Genomic DNA, 19,235 nt, shown 5'->3' on the forward strand with positions numbered 1-19,235 from the left:
GTAAGAAAATAGGGGAAATGCTGCCTAAATTTTTGCTCGAAGGATAAGCGAGTGAACTCGAGACTTGAGCGACGACTCGAGGTTGAAACGAACTTTGATTGTTTATGGTATTCGAGTTTTCTTTAGTAGAGGTATATAAACTGAAATTTTTCTGGAACTCGTGCCCTTGAAAAGTGAAAGTAGTGACCCTTAAAAATACAATTTTCTTGATCTTTTATATCAAGTGCGACTTCAAGAGTATAAACCACTTCTTTATCGAAACTAAACGAGCGAACATGAATTTTCTAGAGTTTGATAAGTAACTTGATACTACTTAAACGAGTTTCATTTACTTGATTTTCTTGAAGTGAAATTCCTATGTTTCAAACCCTAGTTGATTTTAAACTCTTGCATAATATTTTGCTGCAGATTTGGACTCCATCCAAGAGTTGCACCTGAGCGTGACCTTGAAAAGCACTAGATCTTTGGTGAGTGCTTCCAAGTGCATGATTGTACTTGATGCTTACTTTTACATGTTTTACCAATGTGCTTGGACAATATTTGACTTGTTTGGACGGACAACGGTGTACTTTATCGCACTTGTCCGAAACGTGACTTGTTACTATCTTTGATTTCACTTGATTTGATATACTTGTGTATGCGTGAGCACTCTCTGGAATTCCAGAAACCCTGTAGCTAGTTAATCGAGTCGAGCCGGCAAGAGCCTGGTCGATTAGATAACGAACCTTGAGTCTCTTGTTTTGTTGAGTGGAGTGATACCTCCTCGACTAATCGGTATGCTCGAGTATTACCACACGTGTTTATCTTGGCGTTCGGGCCCGACAAGGGGGTTGAATGGTGGACGGAGATTGGTGTTAAGTGGGGCACTACTGGACTGGTTACCTCATTTGGAAGTTGACGGAATGTCAACTACTACTTGATCACGCTATGGCGGAGCTATTTTTAAATAGCGGTTGTATCCTTTTACTTGACATGTTAAATATCCAATGATTGGTTTTGCGAAGTGTTATTGTTCATTTTCTTGACTTCAGATGCTCGCTATTTTGATACTTATGAATTTAAATCATGGTCAATTTGCTATTTGGGTCTGCATGATGTTTTGGAATCTCACTGAACTTTAGTTCACTCTATTAGTTTTTGTTTTCCTTACAGGGGGTTCGAGCAAGGGCGTGAGACTGGTACAGGCTAACATAGTCTAGTTTTTGAAATTTTGCGATTGTACTCGTATTAGTGCTCGGTTAGGGTTGAATGTATCCGAAATTCATATCTTTTGTTATATTTGGGATTGTATGAATGTTTGGAATAGAAATGAATGTACATGTACGTTTGGGAAATGTTATTCCAGTTATGCTTGAGGTTGTGAACTATTTTATTTGAAATAAATGAGCGAGTCCTGGCGAGAGTTGGGCAGGCGGTCCACTAAACCCTGAGGTACACCCTAGGGGGAGGTGGGGTCGTCACACAAACATTACACAAAATAGTCAATTATTAGAACTGACTGTTTTGGGAGTTGGTACTAGGCAACAATAGTTAATATGGTGTTTTGTACCTTTGTTGTTCTTATTATATGTTCAATGACACTTGAGCTTGATTCAAATCTTAACACTTGACAATTGACTTCACTATGTCACTTATGTTGTCGTTATTCTGTACTTGTATATGGTTTTGGACCTTTGTAAGTGATTTTGGAATCTAGAATTTGTCTTTTTTTTTTAGATCTTTTTAATCTACCAAAATGTGGGTTCTGTTTGAAATTTGGAAAATTGCACTGGTGTTTGCATTTTGGTGTTTATTGAAAATTCTGATTTTGAGATGGAGATAGGCTTCTTGGCAATGAATTCAAAGGATTATATTGTTGTTATTATGGAAGAAGCTATCAAAGGCTTCAAGATACAAAAGCAAAATTGTTTTTGACATGTTCCTTTCGTGTGAAGTAATGAATCACATTGGCTTTGTTGCCTAACCAAACCAATGTTATAATTTTTGTCCTTAGTTGGTCTAGTATAAGTTTTGGACGTTTTGGTATTAGGTGTCCATATGAATTATAGTTAATTCTATTTGTTAGTATTCATTTCTAAGCCTTTATGCAAATTTATATAGCAATGCAAGTTTTAGCTGAGCTTCATGTCATATTTAAGGCCTCGCATACAAATGAGCTAGTTTTCAACAAGGTTTGAATTAATTCTGTTGCTAAATAGCAGTTGCTTCTGCCTTGGAGCTCGAGTCAAGTATTCGAGCTCATTATGGCTTGCAGACTGATCAATCTTTATGAAGTCGAGCTCGAGTTGTTGAACATGACATCGACCTCGAGCTCAAGTGCCTAAAAATTTTGTTCATACGAGCTTGAACTCGAGCGGCACCTTCTTATTTTCGAGTCAAGTTCGAGCATGGTGCTACTTAGCTCAACTCCGCTCGACTACAGCCCTTCAAACAACTAATGGAATGGAAAATTCTTCTCTTGAATGGTTAGTGGGCGTTCTGTAAGGAATCAAATAGGCATACGTAGTGAAAATTTAAATTTTTTTATTCCTCAAAAGGCCTTATAACCTTGATAATTACATCTAACATAAGAGAGTATTCAAGTGAATTACCTCAATCAAGGAGATGTACGCGAGCAGTCCGACTACGCTAAAGTAGAGGAATGTGAGACGTCCACGAAGCCGTTCAAGCATCCAGCCTCTAACGGTGATCCACACAAACTCCTTTTGTCAAAAACCGTTAAGGCTGAATTTCTCTCACTAGATGACAGGTGCCAAACCTGTACAATAATAATAATAAACCTAACTATCACCAAAAGCAGTCAATAATCAATTCTAGGTACTGGAACAGGGACTCTAGGTGTGCAATGGGTTACTTGATTCACCCTGTTTCCGAAGAGTTTGCTTAATCCGATATACCCGAATTAATTAGTTGACAAAATTTACTAACTAGTAGACAGTGACAAGCAGGGTCGTCTCCTCAAGGATTGGGGAGAAATTTGTTTCCTCTCGAGTCAAGACAAATGGGGGGTTTTAGGATTAAATGCTAACTAAATAAATTAAATGCGAAAAATAATTAATTGACAGAAATAATTGGAAAAACTCTAGCCAAGGGTACACTTCAGAGATGGTTCATGCAACTGATCATCGATTCAAATATAATTCCAACATTTATTAATAGATTGGTTATAGCTGTCATACACGCGATAAACAGCCAGTTTTTCCTTAATTTTTCGATAGTCAAGATACGACCGTTAACTATTTCTCTAACTAAGAAATAACTCTAGGTACAACCGTAGGGTTTAATTTCTAGATTGCATTAAGAATTAGAGAAACCCAATCCTAACTAACAAACACGCTACGAGGGTTTGTTTAAATTAGATTGTATATTTCCCTGATACAAACCCAATTATGCTAGTTGCTACCGGGACAGAGATAATCGAACAATTACGGATCCAACTACCTCTAATTAGCAAAATAGCCTACGTGAATAATTAAATATTACGCACTATTCAATCATACACAAAAGTTATAATAGTTAAAAGCAGAAAATATATAAATATCAATAAATGGAGGAAACAGTTAAAATAATTTAGATCTCACAGTGATTGCCGAACCAAATCTTCAGTTGTCCTCTTGACTAGAATTAGGGAGTTAGTTCTCCATTAATGGAGATCATGCCATGCGTAGAGAATTGGGAAAAGTTGTCAAATCTACTCTTTCAATTTCGGTCAACAGAGAAAGAAAAGAACGAGGAATTTCGTTGCTTTCAATTGTCTCCAACCAAAGCATAAAAGAGACTTTGATGCCTTTTTGTCAATTCGGTCAAAACCAAAGGAAAAAACAAATTCAACAAGTCAACAATGGTGGTTCTACCAATTGTTCCCAAATAGGTAAGAAAAGTCAAAACAAAAAGAGTACAACCTTCTCTACGTTTGTAGCCCAAAAAGGTGAAGGAATTCATTCCTCTTCTGGCGGCCAGGCCCACCAGAGAAATAAACGCACCCTAGTCCTAGGTTTTCTCCTCAAAAATTTGTATCCGAATACCAAACTTCCTAAATAACAAATCCTATTACAAATCAATTTCTTCCACTCTGGGGCGGCCCCACTGATTTCCAAATTTGTAGCCAGCCACTTTACTCCATTTTTGAAGCTCCCCACGCGCGGAGAATCACGAGAATCCGGTTTTGAAGATTGGAATTAGGCGTGGGCATGCCTAAATGTTAGGAAGTTTTCTGGAATTTGATTTCAGTATCTTTTCTCCACTACTTTCTGCAATTAACACCAAACACAAAATCTGAGTAGAATCCACCAAATAGTGCAGTACTTTGTCAAAACAATTATGCAATGTTAGCAAAATATCTCACTAAAATGCACCCTATCAATCTCCCCCACACCTAAACTATGCTTGCCCTCAAGTATAATTAACTCAGAAGTGCAATCAAGATACCAAGCAATTCATAGTAGTTTATACCAATAACTGTATTTCAAATTCCCTAATAACCTCATCGAAATCAGAATATATCAAATTGACAATTCTCACATTTAATATGCACTCATTCACTCCAAAGTGTATAGGATATAGGATGACTCTCAAATCAACACAATGAAATGACATTACCACAAGGTTGCTCATATATCATATCTCCACCACTTAACTATGAATTAAATGCACCAATCAAAGGGACTTCACAGGGTTGTAATGAGGCTCGGGTGAAGGGGTAGGATAAAAAGGATTTTAAGGGTGTAAAAATGTCAAAGAAAATACCCAAAAATTCATTGCACAGGTTCTTGTAAATTTGTACCTCCAAGGCATCTCAACAACCCAACAAGTGAAATAATAGTCGGTACTTGTCACAAATACCTTGATTTCAACTTCTTGTTTTTTTATATATTTCTTTTTCTTTCTCAATTTTTTTCGTTTGCTGCTTTTCACTTTTTTCTTTTTTTTTCCTTTTTGTTTCTCTTTTCTTTTTTTTTTTGAATATCGACACCATAGAAATCAACTTCACCTGTCATACTCGCATTTTTGGTTCATTGCCTTTCAAATAATATCCCAACTCTCATGCAATGGAATCACAGCATTTCTTCAACTCAAAGCGCAAAGAGAAAGTCTAAAAATAAGATTTTTCAGCTAACAATTAGGGTATCAAATGAAGAAAAAGAGTTAAAGGCTTAACTTGGTTCATTAAAGGTAGATAAGATAAAGGTAGGCGTTTGGAAATTTTTATGGATAGGGTATGGAACACTGCTGAGGAGATGTAAATTAAAGGGTAATTTAATGGATTTCGTAGTTCTTTTTTCTTAAAAATGGCAAAACTTGATATAGTAAGACGAAAGGCGACAAGTTATCCATTTTGTGAGTATTATTATAGAAATGTCTTCATGAGACAAAACGTGATTTAGTGAGACAAAAAGTAATAGAATAATCAATTTGGACCTTAAATCATAAATCACGAACTTTAAATTATGCATCACAAATCTTTTTTCTCTTTTTCTTTTTCCCTTTTATCTTCTTCAAGCAAATGTTTAACTTCTCCTTTTTGTATCTAGGTAATAATGCTTTATGCTATTAGTAATATTTGGATTTTACAAAAGAAGAAATATTTGGATTTTATAATGGTAGTTTACCATTTCATGCTTCCGTCTTACACCGCTTCATGGTAATACCAAGAAATTGCACATTTGCCTTTGGGGAACACGTTTTGATTTATGCAAAAGAATATGCACGAAAATCCATCGTATACAGAATCTCCCAACATGAGATATTTGTGGTTTGCCTATTAAAGACCAAGTAGACAGGTCAATTTATACAGGGCACGCGGCCCCTTAACCATTCCCAAGACCAGCAGCCGCGTAATTTCTTAACCAAACTTTTTTTGCCCTTGCGTTTCGCGGGTAAGGTGTTATTTATTCAGCCAGGCTTTTTTTCCTTTAGTAGAGTAATCCAAGCCAAAAAGAAATGAAATTGTTTGTTAGCAATTGCCTGGTTATCTCCCCACATTGCCTGTTAAGCTTCATATAATATTCAATTTAGTTTCGTCCAACTGTTAAGGCACCACCGGAGAAGCTTTTTCATCAGTTTCCCATCCCTTCCTACAGTTTTATTCAGGGATGAAAAGTAGAATTACTAACCGATTTCTTAAGTGTTGTAATCCACCTAAATTTCAGTGGAAAAAATTGAAGAATGGGGAAATTAAGCTACCCCAGCGACCACAAAAAAACTTGATGCGGTTCTCTACCCAAAAGTTCTTGACGTATATGGACATGAACAGGAACGGTGTACTACCCTTTTGAATAGATTGTATCTCATCGCAAATTAATTTGTACATTTTTGTAATAGCGAAATAATAGTTAGCTATTATTTATAATAACTCCTAAATGTTGCTAGCAAGCGCGGGGTATACATATAACAATTAATTCATCCACAGTCAAGTTTTATATTTATAAATTTCTAAATACTCCACACGCGATTTTTCACAAGTATACGAGTCTAGAGCGAGTATAAGGTATTAATGGTCGAACCTACAAGGAAAACTATCAATTATCGGTGATTTTTGAACTTCTTTATTATTTAGACTATCACAAGTGCAAGTAATTAAATCTACACTATAAACATGGGATACAAGTAATAAAAATAACAATAGAAACCTTCTAGAGATTTGGAATTTCTCACTACTCTTACAAGTGAAATTAACGGTTAAGTAAATGCTATTATCTTGGTTAGTTATGGTATAATTTTCTAATGTATATGAAGCCTACTCTCGTAGTGAATCAACTATACTTGTAACTAAGTCATACCTACTCTCACGGTTATGAAATTAACTACAAACTCATTTCTTTTATGAAATTACATGAAACAAGTCACTAAAGCCACAAAGGTGCTCCTTTACTCTCGTTAGTAAACTCCCTAGATTTATCGCTTCCTTGAACTAGTGTTAAATTCCAATTCTCATTGCAAACTTATCACTTTAAAATTATCACAATTAATGGCCAATTAATCATGATTAGATAAGCAAAAGTGATAAATAACTTGCTTAAAATAACATCATCAAATAACTAAGTAAACATCACTAACAAGATATAGCAAGTTCATCTATAACTCTAGGCAAAAACTTTAGCTAAACATGAAAATAAACACTAAATTTGTATTATAGCTAAACATGAAATTAAATACAAAAGAGAAAGTACTAAGAGAGAAGTCACCATTATCACATGAGTTCCAACTCTCCATCTTTGCTTTTCAAATTTTCATCCAAATCTAACTACAAATACAAGAAGGATAAACTACACTAACTATACTAATCTACCCTAAATAATGAACTAAGAAAAACTAGTGAAGAATACATTTTGTGGAGTTTTTCTAACCTTCCAAAGTTGTGAAAATGTCCTCGAAGACTACTATTTATAGAGAGATTCAAGCCACATAATTGTTAAGTGGCTAATTATGCATATAATTTGTGAATAAGTTCCCCTTTATTTTGCTAAAATATGGTGTTAATTGATGGATTTTACTCAAATTTGATTTTTGGTGTTGTTTCTAGGAATTTGTGCTGAAAAGAGAATAAAAGGTGCGTTAAATATGAAATTTTTAGAAGACTACATTCTATAAGACGTGGGCACGCGATATGACCAAGTGAAAGACGAAACCCACGGGATTGCACTTGTCGTGTCCTTGTAGCTACATTAGACACAAATTGGAAGTTCTGATCAATTGTGGAGTGATGCATTCCATTTGGAAAGTAATTAGCCTATTGAATTTTTATTACCTTATTAGTTTAAGTAGGAATAAGACTAGAAAAGGAAGTCTTTTCCTTTTAGGAGACGTTTTCCTTGGTCCATTGCGATTAAACTAGTCTCCTAGGGGTATAAGAAGGGGGGAAGCCTTCGTGATGAGGAGGTCGAGAGAGCTATCCAAGTGGAGCAAGTGAAGGTACCATTTGGGCCTATGACACAAGCTCGCGCGAAGAGATTGAATGAGACACTACAAACATTAGTTCATGCGGCCCGAGAGTCAAGTGGAGAACCAAAGGCCATCGAGGGCCTCAACGAAGCTAGGCTCGTTGTCCTAGTCTCGGCCATCACTGAAGATTAGAAACCCATGATTCGGCTAAGGCGGCGTCCATGGCCCATTACTAGTCTAGTAGGGTGTAATAAAGAGGTTTAGGCCATGTGGGCTGTAGGTCCAATAGCACTTTTAGTTAGTTAACGAGTTAATCCCTACACTGAGCCGATTCGGGGGTCCCTACGAGTTAGCTTACGGTACGTAAGTTGTGTCGCTAGTGTCGGCCCAAAGAGAAGCCCAAGGGCTGACTGAATTTCCTTCATGTTTTCCAAGTTTTGTTAGGCCTTAGTCACGGCTACAAATAGCCTTAAATCATTGTTTACATGGAGTTTTTGTTGATTAATAAAATTACATTGAGAGTTCTCTCAAAGCTTCATTGAAGCACCTTGAATATCTTAGATTTATATCTTAGGTATTCAATTGACTTATCAATCTAGAACCGCAATAGATTGTGGCGTCTTCTATAAATACCGAGGTTTGTTGACCACGTGATCAACGGGTTTAGGTGATCCGCTGCGTTCGTCGTCTTCAACGTGAGTCTCTACCGCTGCGAATCCACCATGAGGAGTGGCTAGTTTCTTTTTTAGTTGAAGGATAATTGAAGCGTTGGTTCAACAATACTGTGAGATCTAATTTGATATATTTGTTTCATTATTTATGAAGATTTATATATTCTCTATTCATTCATGATTATGATCATTTCCTACAGTTAAATACCTGATCAATATTTAATTGTCGAAATAGTCTATTGCCATCTGAAATATTAAATCCGTAATTGTTTGATGGTTTTAGTATTTGTGGCGAGTGATATAATTTGATTGTAGTAGAAACTTTCGAATCTATGTCACGGGAATATATAATCTAGCTTAAATGAACCGAGCTTGTGTGTTTGTTGGTTAGAATTGGTGGCTTCTCTAATTATTAATGTTGTCAATAGGTTAAATCCTAAGAGCTTGTTTAGGGTTGCTTAATTGGTAAGAGAAATAGTCACAGAGCTTGTTGTGGTTATCAAAATAGTAAGGAGAGGCAGGTTGTCAGAGCTTGTTGACCACCATAACCAGTTTATTCATAAATAATTGATTTCACCTTTGCATCGATGATCAGTTAAATGAACCAAAGTAGAGATTAGACCTTCGACTAGAGTATTGCCTTTTCTTGATTAAGTTTTATTTAATTTTGTGTTGTTGTCTTTATTTTTATTCAAGTGAGTTATTTAGTTAATTTCTCATAATCTCCCTTTTTCATTTATTATCTTTACAAAGAAATAAAGCACCCAGTCTCTGTGGATACGACCCTACTCACCGCTACGTTCGAATTCATATTTTTAGAGTAGGAATTTTTATTTTTACTGGTTTGACAAGCCAACAAATTTTGGCACCATTGCCGGGGACTGGTGCTTTGTTAATTTATTTTATTTGGATTTTTATTTTTATTTTCTTTTATTCTGTTGTTAGTTGATGCCTCGATTTTCTCGTACAGGTGAATTGCAATACGATCCTGAGATTGAGAAGACAGCATGTAGATTGAAAAAAAAACTAAGCAGCAAGCAAGGCCATCTGACTTAGTTGAATCTTCTAGTGAACTTGAAGAGGAGATTGAAAACATGGCAGGCAAGAGAACTTTGAGGGAATTAGCCGCCCTGATTTAAATCAACAACCTCTTTGCATCACCTATCCTGCCTTGGATGTACCATTTGAATTAAAATCTGGTTTAATTCACTTACTTCCTTCTTTTCGTGGTCTTGCAGGTGAAGATCCTCACAAGCACCTCAACGAATTTCACGTGGTATGCTCGACCATGAAACCCCAAGGAGTCACTGAGGAGCAAATAAAATTAAGAGCCTTTTCATTTTCTTTAGCTGATAAAGCTAAGGACTAGCTCTATGATTTGCCCTCTGGATCAATTACCACGTGGACCGACATGAAGCACCAGTTTCTTGAGAAATTTTTCCCTGCCTCTCGAGTTGCAAGTATTAGAAAAGATATATGTGGGATCAGACAGTTCAATGGAGAGACCTTGCACGAGTATTGGGAAAGGTTGAAACAATTATGTGCAAGTTGCCCTCATCACCAAATTCCGGACCAACTTCTTATCCAGTACTTCTATGAGGGACTATCGCCAATGGATAGGAAGATAATTGATGCTGCCAGTGGAGGAGCATTGGTGAATAAAACATCGACAGAAGCAAGGGGACTGATCTCAGGTATGGCTGCCAATGCGCAACAATTGGTGACAGACAAGATTATATTCCCCGTAAAGTCAATGAGGTAAGTACTTCTTCTATTGAATAGCGATTAGATTCTCTAACCTCTTTGGTGAAAAGTTGGTTGTAGGATGGGTTCAGCAAGCCAAAACATGTGGAATTTGCTATGCTTCGAGTCATCAGACTGATATGTGTCCTACACTCCAAGATGAGCTGAATACTCATGTGAATGCTATTGGCGGATTTCCAGGTCCTCCCCAAAAGGGGTATAATCCTTATTTGAACATGTATACTCAAGGATGGAGAGATAACTCCAACCCCAATTATGTAGCAAGGCCATCAATTTCACATCAACAACCAGTTTCTACACCAGGTATACCTCTTAAAGAAATTGTTAAATCATTAGCAACTAACACACAACAATTTCAATAGGAGACAAGAAGGAGCATTCAAAACTTGGAGAATCAAATGAGTCAATTGGCGTCTGCAGTGAGTCGATTAGAGTTGCAAGTTTGGGGAAATTGCCTTCGCAGACCATTGTCAATCCCAAGCAAAATGTGAGTGCAGTTACTTTGAGAAGTGGCAAAGAATTGCAAGAATATCAAAAAGGAGTATCTAAGCATGATCTTGAATAGCAAGTTGAGGAAGAAACAATGAAATCTCCAACTCAATCCCTTCCAAGGAAAGAGCCCAGAGATGAACCCCCAGTAGTGGTGACACCTCCTCCTCCATTTTTCGGTCGATATGCAAAACCAGGAAAGAGGAGCAAGAGCAAGAAGTTTTTCACTTTTTTTGCAAAGTTGAGGTAAATATTCCCCTTCTTGATGCCATTAAGCAAATTCCTCAATATGCAAAATTTCTTAGAGAATTGTGCACCACTAAGAAAAAGTTAAAGGGCTTTGAAAAGATTTATATGGGAGAAAATGTTTCAGCAGTCCTACAACAGAAATTGCCTCCTAAATATAAGGATCCAGGTATGTTTATTGTTCCTTGCAAAATAGGAAAGGTTAAGGTCGAAAAAGCATTGATAGATTTAGGAGCTGCAATAAATATCATGCCTCGTTCCATTTATAATTCTGTGAATCTTGGACCCTTAAAAGAAACTAGTGTCATTATGCAACTTGCTGATAGGTCTAATGCATATCTTGATGGGGTGTTAGAGGATATTCTAGTTCAAATTGATAAATTGGTTTTTCCTGCAGATTTCTATGTGTTGGATATGGATGATGATTTTTCTGTTTCACCCCCAATTTTGTTAGGTAGGCCATTTTTAATGACATCTAAAACAAAAATTGATGTTTATTCAAGAACCTTGACAATGGAATTTGATGGCGAAATAATAAAATTCAATATTTGTGATGCCATGAAATGTCATAGTGAGGCACACTTTATTTTTGTTATAGATGTAATTGACCATTTCATGCAGCAAAAGTTTGAATTAAATGGTAGAGATGCATTGAAGATCGCACTCAATCACAGTTTGAATTTGCAAGAAATGTCAACAGTTGCAAAGAAGTTTGAGTTACACCCTGATTGAGCATATGGTATTGTCTAGCCAAAAACGTTAAAAAAAGGCGCTACTTGGGAGGCAACCCAAGAGTTTTAATTTTTAGTCATTTTGTGTTTTTATTTCATATTTTTGTGTTAAAAATAAGTTTATTTTGTTTCCTAGTGACAGAAAATTTTTATTGTAGGTCCCGAGTGTGTTTTGTGAAGTTTTTATCTGGACTAGAGGCAAATTGTGATGACCCCACCGCTCCCTAGGGCGTACCCCAAGGTTTAACGGACCGCCTGCCCAACTCTCGTCAGGACTCGCCCACTTAACTCAGTCAAAATAAGTTATAACCTCAAGAGTAAATGAAACAACAGTTCCCAAGCTTGGAACGTACATTTACATTTATTTCTATCTCAAACATTCATACAATCCCAAATGTGACAAAAGATTTGAGTTCCAAATACATTCAACCCTAATTCGAGCACTAGCGCGAGTACAATCGCCAAAAATTCAAAAACTAGACAAAGCTAGCCTGTACCAACCTCACGCCCTCGTTCGTACCCCCTGTAAGGAAAACAAAGCTAATAGAGTGAGTTAAAATTCAGTGAGGTTTCAAAACATCATGCAGACCCAAATAGCAAGTTGACCATTATGTAAAAGTGTAAATATCAAAGTAGCGAGTATAAAAAGTCAAGAAAATGAGCAACAACCCTTCGTATAGCCAATCACTAAATATTCAATAGTTCAAGTAAAAGGATACAGTCACTTTTGCAAACCAGCTCCGCCATAGCTTGATCGGGTAGTAGTTGACACTCCGTCAACTTTCAAGTAAAGTAACCAGTCCAGTAGTGTCTCACTTAACTCCAATCTCCGTCCATCATTCAAACCCCCTACCGGGCCCGAACTCCAAGATAAACACTGGTGGTAATACTCGAGCATATCAATTAGTCAAGGAGATAACACTTCACTCGACAACACTAGATACCCAGGGTTCGTTATCTAATCGACCAGACCCTTGCCGGCTCGACTCGATTAACTCGCCACAAGGTTTCTGGAATTCCAGATAGTATTCAAGTCATGTACATGTATATCAAGTTAATTGCAATCAATGAACGATAATATATCACATTAGGGCAAGTGCAATAAAGTACACCCTTGCCCGATCAAACAAATCAAATATTGTCCAATCACATTAGTAAAGCATTTCAATCAAGTATCAAGTTCAATCATGCACTTGGAATCACTCACCAAAGACTTTGTGTTTTTCAAAATCACGCTCAGGTGCAACTCTTTGGTTGGAGTCCAAATTTGCGATAAAATATCATTTAAAAGTTTGAAATCAACTAGGGTTCGAAACATAGGAATTTCGCTTAAAAAAAATTAAGTAAATGAAACTCGTTTAAATAGTATTCATGTTACTTATCAAACTCTAGAAAATTCATGCTCGCTCTTTTAGTTTTGATAAAGAAGCGATTAAAACTTTTGAATTCACACTTGGTATGAAAGATTGAGAAAATTGTAGTTATAAAGGTCGCTACTTTCACCTTTTAAAAGGTATGAGTTTTGGCAAAATTTCAGCTTATATATCTCTACTAATGGAAACTTGAATACCATAGACAATCCAAGTTCACTTCGACCTCAAATCGTCGCTCAAGTTTCAAGTTCACTCGCTTATCATTCGAGCGAAAATTTGGACAGCATGCCCTTTGTATTTATCCATTTTCCAGCCATTTATGGCTTCATTTTTTTCCCTCAAATCAGCCCAATTCAAACACACAAGCAAGTATATCAAGATAACCCTTCCACTAGGTTAAACAACATCCAAATATAACTCATTTCTAGCAACTACTCAATCACAACCAATGCTGAAATTTACTTGCCAAAGCTGGAAATTCAACTTTCAACTCTAAAAAGTAACAATCATGCCACTAATCACTTCACAAATTCCATTTCCAAGCTCAATTACAACATTTGCAAGTTAAACATCAATAATTAAAGTTGAAAAATATAAACCCTAGCATTTCACTACACCACCAAAAACTAGAAATCATCCACCATATGCCAAGATTAAAAGCTTCTATTAAGAAAGATAAAAGGGAGTTTAGAGTCATACCTTACAAAACCTTCTTGAAAGTGAGGAACCAAACAATTTCTCCCAAAACTTTCACCACGCCAAGCTTCCCAAGCACCAAGATGAAGGTTTAATTGGTTTAGTTTTTTCGATTCAACTCAAATAAAGCTAGAATCAAGGTAGGAAATTGAGAGTTTCTTCTCTCTTTTCTCTCCTCTATGTCTCGGCCACCATGAAGAAAAGAAGAGGAAAGTGAGCCAAATTGGTAGATAAGAAGGAAGAAAGTTAGCATAGTCAAAGTTCCTTGGATTTCCGACAAGTGTCGCACCAAGATTCAATTTCATTTTTTTTCTTTTCTCCCTTTCTTTAGTTGAGAATTTCGGCTACTTTAGGGGATACTTTAGGGTTGATTTTTCTGAAATAAAAGTAAGGAGATTAAGGTAATAAAGTAGTTGTCGCGCCCCATTTTTTGAGAAAAATAAAGAAAAACAAATTAGGTTTTAGAAAAGATGATTATTTTGAATGAAAAATGAGTTTGATTTAAAAAGAATAATGGGCCTAATGGGACATAGAAAATGCGACGATTTGACCCAAAATAATAGTTTAAAAGGGTTTTGAGTAAAAATTGGAGTCGCCACTTGGTATTGAGTCAATGTGTACAAAGTCACCTAAAAAATAAAATTTTGAGTAAAATTATAGAAAACCCTTTTAAACGACTCCTAAGTCTACAAAAATCAGAGAGAGTGTTCGGGAATCACATTTGATGAGAGGGAAGGCAAGGACGAGGTCCAAGGCACCCTCTCAACCTAGCCAAGGCTAGTTGCGTGATTTAGTCAAAGATTTTCTTATTTTAACCTAAAGATTTATCACATTTGAATGTACTATATGAATGTAAACCCTAGACCTAAGAGAGTATCGGGGGGTCGAAATTTCTCTTCAAAGCTCAATTGGTGCCAATCACATTAATTGTGATGCCCAATAAAGACTCTTCGAAGAAGTCACGAATGATGCAAGTCATGAGACTTGAAAGAAAAAAAAGTAAAGAAAATAATAATGTACAAATGTGTATGTCTTAAAGGAATGCATCATAATGGGTGCGGGGGACTTACACTCGTGACTTTCAATGTTCCCTTTAATAGAGGGAATACGAGCGTGCTAAGGCTAGAAAAGCCAAACTCGTCCATATCCCATATCCAAGGGGTATCTCTAGTCTAATCAGACAAAATGCACTAATCTACCCCTAATTTCTTAAATGAGATGCAAATCTAAATGTTTATATATACATAGGGGTAAGGGATATTTTATTAGGGGAAATATTATGTGAAAATGATAAAGATCCTAAAAAATGGAAAAATATGCATGAAGTGTATTGTAATCATACAAACATGATCTAGCGAGGGAGGTCCTATTGGGTCTAGCATTGGACTAGCCCTTTACTAACGCTCTCTCACAAGCATTGGACTTGCGAGCGATCGGGAATAAGTAACCATGACTAGCATTGGACTAGCCATGGTTATATCGTACATGTGCATTCACAAGTAAATGAGCATAGTTAAAGCAAGTAGGCATGTGAGCACGTAATTCACATAACACATAAGCATGCATATCTAGATGCTAAATCCTAGGAAAGCGGTAACACATAGCAAGTAAACATGCAAAACACGCAAGGCAAATAAAGTAAAGGACGCCCTATCTATTACATTGGGGGGAAGGCCTACTACAATCTAAAAGGGGAAATAAGAAGGAATAAAATAATAACCTAACTATTACAACTTTGGCATTTAAGCCTTTCAAATGATCAAAATTGAACTCAAATAAATATACAAAAACTAAAACCAATAAAGCGAATGAATAAATAAATAAACATTCAAGAGGCATGCAATTAAACATGTAAAGTCACATAGACACATAGGGTCAAATAAAGTGAAAAATAAGGGATAGAGTGTACTTCCCTTGAAATGGAGCCCCAATGAAGTGAAATTACTTAATTACCCTCCAAAATAAAAGAAAAGGTCAAGGCATCTCAAATAACCTCATAACTATGAAATTGAACCATTACAAGCATTTGAATAACCAAATAACCCATATTCAAAGGTTTAAAGTAGACAAGGACCCAATTGAGAAAATTATAAAAGCTTGAGGGGTCAATTATTGCAAATGCTAAGGGTCTAAAAGGAAATAAAATAAAATTAAGGCCTAAAAGCGAAACATCTAAAAATCAATCATAAAATCTACAAAAATAAATGAAAATCAATTTTCTATATTTAAATCACAAAATACCCAAGATTCCACTAAGGATCAAAATCACAACTAAAATTTATCAGAAAGCACATTAAGTACTCAAATTCCATCCCGAAATCCCTAAGCAATCTGCCCAAAAACAAAATGAAACATATCAAAGGAACTTTATATTGCAAAGGGACCAAATTGAATGATATTATGAATTTTATGGGTCTTAGTGGAATTAGGCAGAAATTAAGGGGTTAAATTGCAATTTTTCAGAATTACTTTCATGCAAGCTAGGAAACTTCATCTTCTTCGTTGGGTTTTACAACTTTTCCAGCCGCCATTTTCATAGATTATTCAAGCAACACTCACAGTTCCAAGCCAAAACCAGCAAATTCATTCCCAAAACCCCCTAAAACTTCAACATTCACGCAACCCCACTATAGGGAACCAATTATTGCAGATCAAACGAGGAACCGAATGGGCGAACGTCAAGCAAACAAAAGCAAAAGACCAGGAAACCATTCTCTTGTGACTTAAACAAAGACCTCAGAAGTCAAAATACAGTTAACCAAACCACATAATCATCACAAAATAGAACCATTCTAATCCTCTGATGAATTCCGATCACAGAATAACTCATTCGCAGCACCGTAAGCCATCAAAAATTCAAGACAAACAGTTCACGCGTGGAAAAATTTCACATGATAATTCTAAAACTTCATGACAGATTCGAAATCAGCCAATGGGGAAACTATCTTCATCTACAGGCAATGATGGGCATAAGCTAACATGGGAGGAGCTTGAAAATAATCACCTGAATCGCTGGGACCAAAACAAGAATTTCTGCTGCGTTTTCATTCGAAGTCGAAACTGGTGCAGTAGAGGCAGGGCAGCTCCTTTGTGGCCAGATTTGACGATCTTCCCGTTATTATTTGTGAACAATTTCTGAACAAGAAATCCTCCCCTTACTCCCCACTTGGTGCAGCAACAAAAATCTGCTCAAATTAAGCAACCAGGAAGGAGATAATCAAGCTTCAAGGTGTGCCAAAAATCAACGCCCTGATGAAATTTCTGCAGAGAACAATTTTCCTTTTTTCCTTCTTTTCTTCCTGCTTTCTTTAAGTTTTCCAGATCTTTCCCAGGTTCCCCCTCCTTTTTTGTTTCTTTTAGCCGTAGCCTCCTCTGTTTTTCTCCAAAAGCTCTCCCTCTATTCTCCCTAGCTTCTTCTCCTCCGTCCGTTGCTCATTTCCTCCCTGAACAGGTCCCTCATCTGGGTCAGTGATATCAATGGCCTTGGTACGGCCATCACCACCTTGCTCCACTTCAAACTTGACGATTTCATACTCGCCCAGACTGCGAAACCCTCCACTGCCGGCCTTAATCCCAGAGTGGTGGACGAACAAATATTTACCTTCGTCAGTAGGAGTGATGAATCCAGAGCCTTTCTGGTCATTGAACCACTTGATATGGCCCTTTGCTCTCTCGTTTTGCCTCTGCTCACCACCCTCTTTCAGCAGCCATTTTCTTCCTTCAAACCCACCACCAATCCGTAGCCTTTCTTTTTCCTTTCTTTTCTTCTAGTCCATCGAAGCTCTTCCTCCCTTTTCTGGCTCTGACTTTTCCGCCTCCCCGCCCTCTGTTTTCTTTCCTCCATTTTCTTAATGCCCGAAACTCCTTTTCTCATTCATTTCTTTTCTTGGCCTTAGACCTCTCTGTTTCTCTCCTCAGCCGTTCTCTGCTCAGACCCTCGCCATTCCTGGAATCCTCCCCTCCCTTTTTCAAACCCTTGCCGCTGCTCCTTTTTCTTCTAGTTTTACTATTCTCAAACCCCGTTGAGCCCCAGCTCCTATCGCTCTCTTCTTTTGCTTCGTTCCTTGCCCTAAACCCTAGCAGTCCCTCTCTGTTTTTCATTTTCCTCTCGTTAGCCTTTTCGTACCTCCCCTCCCTTTTGGCTTGCGGCTCCTTGGCATTTTAAAGGCACCTTAAAAGACTAAACCTAATATGAAAGGCCAAGATTTCAAACCCCAAAGTAGGTTTACGTGTCTTATTCTTGTCCCTTTGATTGACTTTTTTCTTTTCTTTTTTCGAAATTTAGTGCAAAAAACTCTTAATTCAATTAAAGTAAGACAAGAGACACGAATCGAAACAAATAAAATTAAATAAAAATAAAAACCTAAAATCGAAACAAATAAAATAAAAAAAATTAAATTAATTAAATGATTAAAGTTTGAAATCAAAATTTGGTGTCTACAGTAGTATTCAAGTGGTGTACTCAATCGGTAGCAAACGGTGCACGTTGGTTCAAACCTATTTTCCTCAACTCTCTCGTACTTGTGTTTTAACTTGTGATTCACTCACTTATTATTAGCACTTCTAATCACACACTTTCTCCTACCTAATACTCACTCTTATCAACCAAATTTAGTACACACTCCTTACCAATTAATCACACTACCAAAATATGCAAAAATCCTAGTTTACCCTAACTATAAAACTAAAGGCAAAACTCTTGATTCTATTATTTATTATAACTATTGAGGGAGTAATTTAGTAGTAAAGAAATTATAAATTAACTTATTTAAAATAAAAGAAAATTTTAAAGAAAATATGAAGAATTTTACAAGTCCTCACACAAATTCTTGGGCAGAAGACTTCCAGTTACAAGACATGCCCACGCTCCATGTCCAGAGGGCATTGTTTGTTTTAGGTTGGATTGGACAGACAACTATCTATTACAAGACGTGCCTATGCTCTATGTCCAGAAGGCATTGTTTGTTCTAAGATTGGATGGACAGAAGACTATTTCTTATACAACATGCCTATGCCTTACAACAAAACCTCCAATACTGCGATGCCCAGTTGAAATTCACTATGTGTTTCGCCTGCATTGATTTTGAAGCAACAAATCCCCACCCGGGTGTTTAGCTCAATTATCAGGGAAGTCCACTTCTTCTTCTTTTTGCACTTAAGTTTCATCCATTGAGGACAATGTCTGATTTAGGTGTGGGGGAGGGAATATTTCAAGTGAAAAAAAAAATTAGTGAAATTTTTTGGTGAAAATTTGTCATAAAAATTTTTCAAATCTAGTTTTGGATCTTCTATTGTGTTTTACGAAAAGCAATCAAGATGCAAATATGAATAGTATAATGTTACTAGTATGAGTATGTTATTTTCTTGCAATTGATTTGAATGAT

The 19,235-nt window shown here is 36.6% G+C and overlaps 1 long non-coding RNA gene across 1 annotated transcript; it reads right to left on the minus strand.

Annotated features, from left to right (window-relative positions):
• Positions 1-12,121: 12,121 nt before the first annotated feature.
• On the minus strand, positions 12,122-17,981 carry LOC140037008 (uncharacterized). Its single transcript, XR_011840783.1, has 2 exons — positions 13,855-17,981; positions 12,122-12,305 (listed from the first exon to the last, which is right to left on the minus strand). It is a non-coding gene; the product is annotated as an uncharacterized lncRNA (long non-coding RNA).
• Positions 17,982-19,235: the final 1,254 nt, after the last annotated feature.

Source organism: Coffea arabica, chromosome 2e (genome assembly GCF_036785885.1).
Source record: "Coffea arabica cultivar ET-39 chromosome 2e, Coffea Arabica ET-39 HiFi, whole genome shotgun sequence".
NCBI classification, from domain to species: Eukaryota; Viridiplantae; Streptophyta; class Magnoliopsida; order Gentianales; family Rubiaceae; genus Coffea; species Coffea arabica.